General features: G+C 27.3%; 2 long non-coding RNA genes across 2 annotated transcripts in view; one reads left to right on the top strand and one right to left on the bottom strand.

Moving 5' to 3' along the window:
- LOC129612534 (uncharacterized) overlaps positions 1-12,970 on the bottom strand; it is a 102,570-nt gene that overhangs the window by 74,840 nt on the left and 14,760 nt on the right. The gene's annotated exons all lie outside the window — the stretch shown is intronic.
- Positions 413-2,014, top strand: LOC129612535 (uncharacterized). The gene is made up of 3 exons (XR_008697243.1): positions 413-477; positions 558-671; positions 1,728-2,014. It is a non-coding gene; the product is annotated as an uncharacterized LOC129612535 (long non-coding RNA).

Here is a 12,970-nt window from a genome sequence, read left to right as displayed (position 1 = left end):
CTTTTTTTTTTTTTTGTATTATCGTTACTAAAGAATTTTTTTCCCGGTGCCTATATAGACTTTTGTTTAGCGTGCAAAATCAAAGGCAAAATAAAATAATTTTTATTTGACTTCTTAAGAATTTTCAATTAATTGACATAATTCTAGTTGACCCGAAAGCACTTTTTATTTTCAATGCACAATTTTCAAGTGAATCTCTTTGAAAAAATAGAATTATTGTCAATATAATTTGAAAAAGAAAATACTTAATAATAATTCTACTATTTATGTGTGTGTATGTACATAATCATTTATAATTTGTATTTGTAAGTCAATGCCATTGTCATTAAACGGTATTTGAAATTTTACAAATATGGATTTTGTTGCGATTTTTATAATTAATTTTAGTTGAGTTTTAAGACTTATCTGGACTGCACAATCTTAAATTTGCATAATTTCGAAAGAGTTATATAGGGTTCTTTGTAGAATTGATTATGGGTAAAAAAAGAGTACTCGCATGCAAATAAGCACGACTCTTGCTTATACAATTTTCATTTTTATAAATTTTCTGTTTTTAGTGTTACGGCCACAAATAAATATTACAGCAAGTTCTTATGGGATTCTGAACAGGAAATAAACAGTAAAAAAGAGAGAGTTGGAAGAGAAATAGAAGTGCTAATTTTAAAATTTCGGTATGATAAATCTATGAAAATTATAAATTTCAGAAATTTTCACTTAATATTGTGACTTCGAATAGAATTAATCCTTACAATTCTTCTCAATTCACAAACTGTTATATTTATGTCAAGGTTACATTCATGTCAACATTTCCGAAAATACAGAAAGTTATTCTTCATATTCGTTGAATAAAAAGAACACAATATAATTGCTGTACGTTTATATTAAAACATTTATACAGAGTATCAAAATATTAAACTGTTATACAAAAATTACACTGTTTAAAAATTTATTAAAGCACTATTTCACATTCCTTTAACAAATTTCTACAATTTAATAATTAAACATCAAAATGTAATAATACAAAAATTAGAATATTCCGGAATCATAAATGTTTGTATGCTTCATAAAGTCTCGCATTAATTAAAATTATTTTTCATTACTTTCAATAGCACAAGAACATACTAATAAGTAGGAGTATTTTTTACACTCTTGTATATGTGTATATACATTTGTTTTTTAATATTTAAAAGAGTGTTTAATAATTTGTTAAAATATTATAAAGAAAAATCAAGGATTTTTAAAATTTATCCTTGTAAGTTTATAATATTCTCTTTCTTTCCGTCTTATTATCAATGTCAAATGCTAATTTTAAAAATTAAATAATTCAAAACAGTAAACGTACAAGAAAGAATGTTGCCAAGAGATGATACTTGATAATTGTCACCACTTAACCGAAATTCTCTATGAATTTTGATAAATTCTAAATGGCAAGTATAGTCTACCTAAATGTACTCATTATATACTCATATAATTATATTTACTCAGATTAGTAGATATTGATCTTTAACATTTAAAGTCAATTAAATAAATCGCTTGTTTAAAAAAAAGTACACCCACATTAATTTCGAATTAATCAAGTTTTAATGGAAATAATTTAGGCAACCCACAACATCTTTATTTACCACAATCACTTAAGTTTAAAATTAGATTTTACAAAATTTTGTTACAAATTACAATTTTGGAAATAATCCTAAAACATTTTAATATTTTCATTCTTCTTTTTTTAGTTATCACACCTCAAAGTGTGGTCTTTTACTGAACATTTTTTCGATAATTCGAGATATATAAAAAATAGAGAAAATTTGGAAAGTTCAACTCAAACCACATAGATGTATAACTCGAATATACTTTTAAGTCCCGGAGACCATGCGAATCGAATGTATATAAATTATGCGCCTTATAACAATTACCTGCAAAAGTCTTCAAGTATTTCATAAGGGCAGAATTACAATACAAAAATTCATCAACTATAAACTAAAATAATATACAAAAAAAAAAATGAGGATTACTATACAAATGTGTGTAAGTGTAAGTTAATCTCACGATTTATTTTTAATTAAAAACGTGTCAATACTTTTAAATTTTTCTACTACTAATATTATAATTTTCAATTTGCGGGTACAATGTACTCAAATATCTATATACAAACTATTATACAAGTAAATATTCAATTTACCACAAAAACAAACTCAAATAATAATCCAAGAATATCAAATTTCAAAAGAAACTTAAAAATTAAATATTATATATATATGTATTGCTTCTTAGTGCCCTATAACATTTGTAGAAATTCGAAATATTTTTGTGAACATTTTGTATACACACATCAATATTGCCTTATAAGTGAAAATTGATTGTATTCTTCTCTAACCTTATCGAAATTGAAAATTTCATTCAATGTACAAGTTCGCATAAGCGCGACATTTTTATGACAAAGTGTTATACCCAATAGAGTGACATTTTATATTTTTGATTATACGAGTATTATGAGGGGGGGGGGGGGGGTTTAGACTTTTATACACGTGCATTTAAATATTCTTTTTATGTAATTTTTTTGTTTTTTTCGAATTTTTAAGACGTCATCATAATGTTTTGTTTGCTTACCTATTGTATTCGGTAAGAGTTAACAAAAGTTGGTAGAAAATAGTAGAGTTACTTTTATTATTCCATACAATATTATTAAAAAAAAAAATACATAATATGCAAAAAATAGAAACAAAAAAAAAACAGAACTAAAAATGTAGAACAAAAACTTGAAAGAATGAACACAAATGTCCTTAGGGATTACTCGCTTTTAATACTTTTTTAACTTCAATTTTTTTATTTTTATTTTGTGTTCCTCCTTTTCGTATTGTTTTTCTTCTATTCACACACACTCCCTCTACATTAAAATCCATGAAACTTTTAAAATTACTGTTTTTTTTTGTTATTTTACTGTTTGCTATTAATAATAGTGTCTATTTATACATTTTATACTACTACAAATGCAAAATTTTTACAATTATTTAAAAAAGGATAGAAGGTTAAATATAATTTTTTTGTTTTGTTCTTGTTTTCTTTGTCAAAATAAAAAAGTACATACGTATAGGACGATGATGTAAAAGTATTTTTTATTTTTTGTTATTAAATAATTTCAGAAAGGTCCTTAAAGTATACTGAACAATATTGTATAATATAAGGATAATTTTAAAAATTAAAGGAGAAAGAATGACATTTTACGAAAAAATTTCTAATTTGTTATACACTTGCGTTTGATCTTACTCTTATAAAAATTTATTATCTAATTTTAAATGACAGAAAAGGAGTAAGATATTGTAAAATTTCATAAATAAACAAATAGGAAGCAACGAAATTGTATAAGAAGATTAGGAAACTTAATTAGATTAAGTATATATGCACTTTTCCTTTCTTTATGAAGTTCAACTCGTATTGATTACAGCCTCCAAAATTATAACTTGATTAAGGGGTAACCCATATTAAGAAAATGGTAGCGCTTGTAATGAAAAATCTGAAACAAACAATGAAAAATATTAAAGTTTTTGGAGGCGATTATAAAGGAAACTATTTTGTACAGAAACTGAAATAACATTTTATGGGAAATTTTTGGAAACTGGCCTTATTTTTATTGAAAATTCTTTGGTATTAGGAATTTATTTTTTTAATATACATATTATATATTAGTATGGGCTAAAAATATTTGCAAAGATTTTATTCCAAAAATTTCGTCTTAAATAAAAAAAACAATCCTAGTATTTTAAAAATTAAAAAAAGCAAAGACGGTAACATAATATAACAAACAAATTGTGGGGGAGGAGAAGATGAGAAAGCTGTAACTGTTTACACTTCCATTCTGAAAATTTTGTGTCATTTACAATATACTCGTACCTACTTGATCAATCAAAATTACATTTTACATAATAAAATATTAACATAAATAATATAAATTCTATATGATTATAATTACTAGTGACAGTAACTAGTATGACAGTAATTTATTTTAAAATAAATGACATTTATTAATAGCTTTTTGATTTCAATAAAATGAATTGTAGGTTGAGGCTATTTACGTGATCCAACAGTTAAAAAGTCTGGTTCAAAAATAATTTTGTATGCATTCTTATTAAGGACCATTGCTTTTAAATACAGCAAAATGTAAAAATTTGTAAAAAATTATCATGTTCATAAAAATAAATTTAATTTAACTAAAAAAAAAATTATAATTACGTGTTTTGCTATCATAATTGGAGCCTATAAGTATATACAAATGTACATAGAAAATTTATTTAATGAATAATAACTCTAGGGACTAATTTTGTTAAATAAAATTTATTATAAACTTAAAAATTTAAATTATTTTTTTGGAACTACATACAAGGTCGTATAAATTAGTTTATAATTTTACGTAGAATATTTAATTATATATGCCATTACATTCACTCTAACAAAAATATTAAACATGATAAAGCTGATAAAGATTTAAACTACAATAAAACTAAACTACTATGATAGTTTCGAATGAAACCGATTCTAAAGCACGTATAATTCAAAATAATCGTAATATTGTAAATGAGTGGAAAGAGTTATTTCGAGAAATTTTTCATATATAAAAGAAATGTGTTCAAATATATATAGTTGAGGTAAAATAGGGGTGAAAATTTCTGCTACATTACCTAATTCAGGCAAAAAATTCAATAATTTTAAAAGTTTTGTGATATTAATTAAGTTCGACTACTCAATTGTAATCTGAACAGAAATGGAATTTCGAAATTGTATATATATGTACTCGTGCGCCAAAAAGACGTGATAAATGAATTGTTGCTAGAATCCGATTCGACAACATTAAAAAGAGCTTAAATTTCACGCAAAAGAAACATTACTATATTAAGACAAAATATCACATGAAGTGCATTTATTTGAGTCATAACTTTGAAATTCAATAATTTGGCGCATAAGACAAATTAATTTATAATTGACAATAGCATGTATATGTGACTTACGTCAATTTTAATTAATGTTAGGTAAACTGAAAAAAGATAACATTACATTCATTAACATATACACTTATTGTATATTCTACCCATGCATCTATATATGTGTACCTATCTACTATATTATGAATGAATCTAGAAATAGTACCTACATATTATATTTGCGTTCCACTTTGATAATTTTAATTCAAACAAAAAAAAAATAAATTTCTACACTGTTCTACACAATATAGCAATAATAATAATGCCACAGTTAAAACAAACAATATTATTACAATAGAAAAAGGAGAATGTTAATTATATAACAGGAGAAATTATGTGTGAGGTAAAAACAAATGGAACAAATTTATGTACCTTCACTTATCTCATACACATGTGCGTGTGCAATGCATTGTAATATTTTTAAATTTGCATAAGTATATTGTTATAATTATTTTGTATTTTAAGTAGAACAAAGGAATATCTATTGAGATTTCATGGAAAAAAATTTAATTTTTAAGTTTTAAAAAAAATGTTGTTTAAAATTTTTCATAAATATTTAAGAAATGCAAAAATTTTATTGATTTTAATGAGAATTTCAAGGATAATAATTAATTTATAGGCTAAAAACGCGTAAGTGATGGCTACCGAGAGGTTTGCGCTGCTATTTCGATCATGGTTCTTAAAATTTCCGATTAAAGCTCTTGTCAAATTTTCGTAATGTACCAAATGTGCTGTTAAATAATGATTTACACAATTTACTTTAATGTAATATTGAAAATTAAGATTCAATTACTTATTAAAATTATTTCTGACTAGCCCTAGGAACTACACTTAAAATTTTAATCCTTATTTACTTTTTTTTCTAATTCACTCAAAGTTTTTGATTTTGCTATGAGGCTTATGTCATCAGAATATATTGTGTACTTTGATTCCATATTACAATTTGAAACTTTCAAGAAAGCTAAGAAGACGACTATGATTCCACAAGGCTACTAAAATTAAAAAGTTAATTTACTTAAATTAAGAAAATATCCGTAAAAAACGTAATAACCTTCTTCTAAAGCATCATAAACATGACCTAGGGTTACTGAAACTGCAGAATCGTGACCACTTTTTTCTGTAAAACCATATTAGTTTTTGTCAAAACGTGACAATTGATTGAACAAAGTTACGAATTTTTTTTTTATTTTTAAGGATTTTAGAATTGCTATTGGCGTACAATTACCGCAGTCTTTTTTTGCAACCCCTTATAAATTGGCTCAATTATAGCTTTTTTCAAGCATTCTGAACGATTTTTTGATAATGCGTATCAATTGCTAAATTCAACTTGTAGCAATCTAAATAATTTCATTTTCTGTAACTAGTACTAGAAATACCTACTTACTTACTAGGGCTTACAGACCATTAAGGTGCTGAACCTGGCTCACATTTTCTTCCATCCACCGCGGTCCTGGGCGGCTCTCCTCCAGTTGAAGATACTCAATTTTTCCAAATTCTTCCAAATCCAGTCTTGTTACCTCGGGTCCGAACTAAAAAACTTGCTGGGGTGTCTTCGGACATTCGTGTGAGGTGGCCCAGCCAACGTAGCCACTTGATTTTCATTTTGCTGATTACATTCATGTCCTGGTACAGCTCGTAGAGTTTGGTGTTATATCTCGACCTCCAGACCCTTCGCTCATTTACAGGACCAAATATGCGACGAAGAATTTTCGGCTCAAAAACAACAAGGCACTGCTCACTTGTCCTAGACAATGTCCAAGACTTGAACTTGTCCTAGATAACGTTCAAGACAGGAGTTTTGTAGCAGCCGAAGTAGCAGCGGTTCGCCAGAGCTATTCTGCATCGCACCTCCACACCGATGTCATTGGCAGAGTTTACATTGGTTCCCAGGTAAATGAACTCTTTAACTACCTCAAAATTATATTATAGACCCACTTTTTTTGCTTCCTCATCAATCTGCGCAAAGACTTCGACGATCGCTCGTCGCTAACGAGCGATGATGTCGATGTCATCAGCAAAGCCCAGCAGCTATACGGATTTAAAGAAGATAGTGCGTTAAGTGTTTACACCCGCGCAACGCACTATATATTCCAGTACCAGATTGGAAAAGTCGCACGACAGTGCAGTGACGCTAGAAAAATCCTGTGGTATTCCACAGGATAATCCCGTCATCCGAGATAATCGGATAAGTTTGCGATGGATGCTGTCATAGGCAGGTTTAAAATCGACAAAGAAAGAAAAGGTGGTGAGTATCGATTTGGAATTTGTCGGTCTTTTCGGGATTTGACGAAGGGCGAAGATCTGGTCGGTGGTAGATTTCCCAGGTCTAAAACCGCTTTGATAGTTTCCTATCACGATGTCACAAAGTGGTTTTAGGCGTTCGCACAATATGTTGGATAGGATCTTGTAACAAATGTTTATTAGGGATATTCCACGATAGTTGTTGCAGGACGTGGTGTCAGCCTTTTTGTGGATTGACCGTATGATGCTAACACTCCATTCCTCGGGCATACATTGCTCCAACCAAATGCCGTTTATAATTTGGTGCATACTCCCAACCAGAATATCACCTCCAGTCTTGAACAGCTCCGCTGGCAGGGTATCGGAACTAGCTGTCTTATTGTCCCTTAGCTTTTGGATTGCGTCGTTAACTTCTTCAAGGCTAGGTGGAATTACCTCTTCGTTGTTAACAGGGGTGTTCGTTGTGAATGCAACGCTTCCGGTGTATTTCCTATTCAGCAGCCGCTCAAAATGCTGCTTCCACGTCTGCAATATCCTTTCCTCATTGGTCACCAAATTTCCAGCACCATCGTCCAGAACACACGTGAAGGGCTTGAAACCATCTAAAAGATGCTTCGTTTTTCTATAAAAGCTGCTTGCTTCTGTTCTGTCTCGTACTAAAATTATAGACTTTTAATTTGAATTACGTACTGTATTCGATGCATTACTAGTGCTGTAATTATTTGGAATCTTTTTTAATTTGTTGTTCACAAAAATCGGTGTGCTACCACCTCTACTTCCATTTCTGTAGCTATATATAAGGCTTTAAAGTTTTAAATGTTATATTGTTTCGATTTCATTTTCAAAAATCCAAATTTGTGTGGATCAACCCAAGATAATTGTGAGACGTCAATTTTATAAAATTTAATAAGCTTGTAATTTAAATAATTTTTCAGCAGCATATATGTTGTGATGGTTATGGTCCACTTTTATTTATTTTGCTCATAATTTCATACTCCATATTGATTTTTCCTTCATGTTCGTCAAAATTAATTTTGAAATTTAATCAATTTTTCCCAAACATCGCAAATTTCTAACTAAAATATTGAAATATTAAATTAATTATAAAGTACTGCGTCTCTATATACATACCTATATTATTTAATCAATTATGGTGCCCAGTTTAAAATTAATATTTGAACTTTTTGACCTTATTTTGGTATTAATAAATTTTTGATTGAATTTTCATGTGAAACAAAATGAATTGATACTGAAATTTCTATTTAAAAGAATTTTCATTCTAAATTTTTTATTAGAATAGCACATAATATAGTTTACATACATGTTCTGTGCAATTATTCAATTTTTTTTTTCAAATATAATTAAATAATTTTTTTTTCTACGTTAAATAAATTTAATTTTAATTATATTTGTGAGTATAAAACAAAATTCATTAAAATATTTTATTTTTTCGAATCAAATGAAAATTTCATATTCACAGATACTAAAATTCACAAAGGTGAGAATATTAACCAATGGCTATTTTAAATGTTCGAAAAAGAAAAAAAAGTTCAATACAAAAACAGTAGTCCTTTTTTTATAGGGCGGCTTTGTTTGTATTTTCTTTCACATTCAAATGAAAAATTTCAAAAAACAAATAAAAACTTTTTTATTCATTTGTAAATTTCAAATGAAAATTTCTGTAAATGATTTATGTGTGATTTTTATACCGATAAACTTTGATTATGGTGAATTAAATAAAAAATGCTTTGATCACTTAAATGAGATCAGCAAAATGTTAAAAGTATCCTTTTTTTTTGTTGAAATTTTTATAATTTCATTTTGTAATGAGAGGCCGTACTTTTTTTTTTTGGTTTTTAATCAATCTAATAAAAGTTGTTTTAGATTTTTGTAAGTTTTTTCTTTTCAATAGGAAATTTCTGTATCGAAACCTCTCAAAAATCAATAGCCATATTATAAAAATCGATTGATTGATTTTTAAAATAATTTTTTGATCCAAATTTATTTTCATATGGTTCTATGCTAAATTCTGAGCACGATTAAATTCAGTTGTTGCCCGAATTCGGTAAATATACTTCAATTAATTCCGAAACCATTGATTAAATTAGTTTACTTGGAACACGTTTCTATTGCTTAATTAGCTTCTCCTTATATATCCTCTTTTCAATAATCGTAAATCACTTTTTCATATATGTAAGTACATGGTAGCCTGCCATGCAACTATAATAAACAACTCGTGAGCCTGCCCAAATAAACACATAACTTTATAAAGAGACGGTTCAGTTGACATAATTTTATAAAAAGACGGTTCAGTTGAGAGATGGCGTTTGTTTAATTTACCTATTGGTATACAGACGGCATGTGACGGTAGAAATCATAAATTTAACAACTTTTTACTCCCTTCCATTTTACCAGATCACTAAAATTACAAAACTTTTAATATAGTTAAACTTTTATCATTCTATAGAAATAAAACTAATTCGCCGTGATGTGTGATTTCTAATGAATTATTTCCAAACTTGCCTCGAGCAAAATTTATTCGACCAAAAAAAAAAAATCCAAAAACTAAATTTTTAAAAAAGGTTCTTTAAAAACCTCGGTTATTTTTTTTTTCTTATATTCTGTAATTTTACACAAAACTACTAATTTTATTCAGAAATGAAGAAAAAAAAAACTAGTTTATGCAGATTTGCACAAAAATCAATAGTATACGGACAAAATTTACATAAGAGTAGCAAAAAAAAATAAAATAAAAAGTTTTACCAGAAAAAATTTATTTGAAATTAAAACTTTTTGAAAGGAAAAAAAAAGGCACTTACATATATTTTTGAAATTGTTATCTGGTTAGAGAGGCAAAAATTAGAATTTCTTTTTTTTTTTTTATAAAAAAATTCGATTAGTTTCCAAAATAAAGTTTAGTTAATGTTAAAATATTTTTAAGTATTAAGTGTATTTCTGGGAAAATTTAAAAACTTAAGAAAAAATATTTGTGTACTTGTGGCATAAATGGCACTTATGTGGTGCTTTTCAATTGATTATTTGCATATTAAAGTAATTTTTCAGTAATATTTTTACTATTTTTATGTAAGGAGCAGTTTTGTAAACAGTCTTGTACTTATTCACAGTTTATTGAACAAAATATTTTATTTCTTTCTTAACTGCCTGCAGTTTCGATTCAACTTATAAGGATCCGATTAATTCTAAATTTTTTTTTTTAACTTCACAGAAATATTTCTATTTTATCTTGAGTTAACTATAGTACCAGAAAATGGTCGTTCGTCTTTGAAGTAGCATCGTTAGGTACTGTATTTTTTAAAAAAATAAACTGCTCTTCCAGCTGTCAAAAAAGTGAGTTTGATAATACAGTAAGTATTGCATCAGTATTTGAAATGGTAGTCTGCTTTGCTGTTTGTTCCGCCATGAAATGGGTATAGGGAACAGGAAATGATTTATGTCGAATAGCTGGGCCGCCATTTGAGTATTATGTCGGAGAACTGAATTAATTTTGAGTATCCTCTGCGACTGTATGGAGTTGTCTTGAGAAGCTTAATGAGTTAGATAAAATTAGGTATTAAATGTATATGAAAATTGGGCGCTGCCCCGCTAGCTGTTTGTTTGGTACTAAAAACGGAATCAGAAAGGAGGCAGTCGGCAAACCAAAGAGCTTCTAGAACTTTATGACGATTTAAGAAGATTATAAGTTTTGGCAATGATCAGATGAAATTTCTCGACAAGGTTTTATCCGGACCTTAGTGCACTTTCTGTGAGAGTGTAATGATCTCGCTCTTAGAAGAAAAAAAGCAGTGGAAGATTTTGCTCTCACGGCGAAAGTATATCTCAAGCTAGTTGTCCGCACTCACAAGAATAGCACATTAACTAGTTATACGCCGTAACGGTGCACTATTATCCCGGCTGTATACTAGAATGAAGTAAGCCTGTTGACAGGGAGTTTTTTTAAATTTACAACAAAATTCAAAATTTGATAAGACATTTTTTTCCTTGTATTATTTTAAAATTGTTTTCATACTAAAGAAATTCCTGTATGTAAATAAAAATTAATATTCTCGTTATTATTAATTTTAATATTTTTTTTTTATTTCTCTTGGATTCTTTTAATAACCTGACATTGGTATTTTTTTTTTTCGAAACATCAAAAAGAAAAATGATTTTGTTTTTGCCTTGTTTGTTAAGTTTATGCTTTTATTTTTCTTCTTCCTCAACAACCATTATTAAAATTAATTCGAAAAAAAAAAATAATCTTTTAATGCCGCTTAAAAATAAAAATTTCTATTTTATTTTTTTTTTCCGATCATTCAACACATTAAATAAAATTTTAGACTATAAATAGAATTTTTTCATAATATTTTCTCTTATTTATTATTTTTATTCCCATAGAGGAGCAGCCAGAGAGCCTCGGATATCATTGCACAATTTTTTTTTTATTTTTACATTTTGTTTTTCTTATGATGTTTTTTTTTTTTTGAGAGAATCATTAAAAATCGATTATTAAATCATTTTTCAAATTATCGATTTTTCTACATAATCAATTTTTTCTGATTCAAATTTTCGTTTTTATTTTTCTTTTTTGTTCATTTCCAACGAAATTGGAAGAAAAATGCGCTTACTAGATTCATTCTGTCCGTCTAATTAAGCTTCCATCTGTTTTCACATGTTCTGCACATGTTAAAAGAAAAAATGTTATACCCTTATTCATATAGTTCTTCCTGACAGCTTCATTACTCTCGACGAAAATTTCTATCTACCTCCATCTCAAAATTATACCCAATCGAAGTTCTAAAAATACCAGTTTTTGACCATTTATTATATCGGAACAACAACTATTGTTGTAGTTGTACTACTTTTTCTGTGAAATCATCAAACTCTGAAGTAGCAATTTATTTATTTCAATAGACTGATTTTTTTATACCCTGGCTTTCTTCTGAGCTGTCGTCATTCAATTTTAACATCAGTTTTCGGTTGCTTATTTTTCCGAAACTATAAAATTTTTGAAATCTCTCTTGAAGATAGAAAAGTACTAGTAATTCAAAAAATTTAATAATTTTTAGTGACCTAATAAGACGTCGAATTCGATAATTTTGTAAATGATTTTTTTTTCGCAATTTTTTGTTCTAATCCTAAAAATATGCAATAATCATAATATATTTTTTGGTATATAACTGAGAATTATTAATTAAACTAAAGATTTCTTTTTAAAAATAAGTGTTTCCACCAACTAGTCCAAGCAAAATGTGCTACTTAACAAGCAATTGGTTTGATCCGATTTTATTTTATCTTATTTAGCTACTTAGTTGTATCGTTTATTTTTGGAAAAATCTCTTAAAATGTTTATTTAAAGAAAAAAAAGAAATGTTTAAATCTTATGATAAAACTTGTAATGAAAATTTATGAATTTAAAAAAAATAAATATTTTTTTTTTTATTTCAAATGAAATTAAAATATTTACATAGGTACGAACACATATAATCTATATAAATATGTATATATGCACATACATGAATACATATATCTACTCATATTATATAAATTAAATTGATCAATGGCGTGTAGGCATCCAAAAAATTATCTCTTCTAATTTGTTTTTGTTTTCCTTTTCTTCTTTATTTTAGATTAAAGTGGATTTTTTTTTTTTTTTTTAATTTTAGAATTATTTTGTTTTTGGATGGAAAATTTATTTGACCGTAAAATTTACTTTGCATAATATTTTTGCGATGTTTGTGTTATCGCTTTAAATTGCTATT

This window comes from Condylostylus longicornis, unplaced genomic scaffold, assembly GCF_029603195.1.
Source record: "Condylostylus longicornis isolate FDR11 unplaced genomic scaffold, ASM2960319v2 ptg000074l, whole genome shotgun sequence".
Taxonomy (NCBI): domain Eukaryota; kingdom Metazoa; phylum Arthropoda; class Insecta; order Diptera; family Dolichopodidae; genus Condylostylus; species Condylostylus longicornis.
Note: the sequence above shows the minus strand (reverse complement) of the source record. Positions and strands in the feature narration are given on the sequence as shown.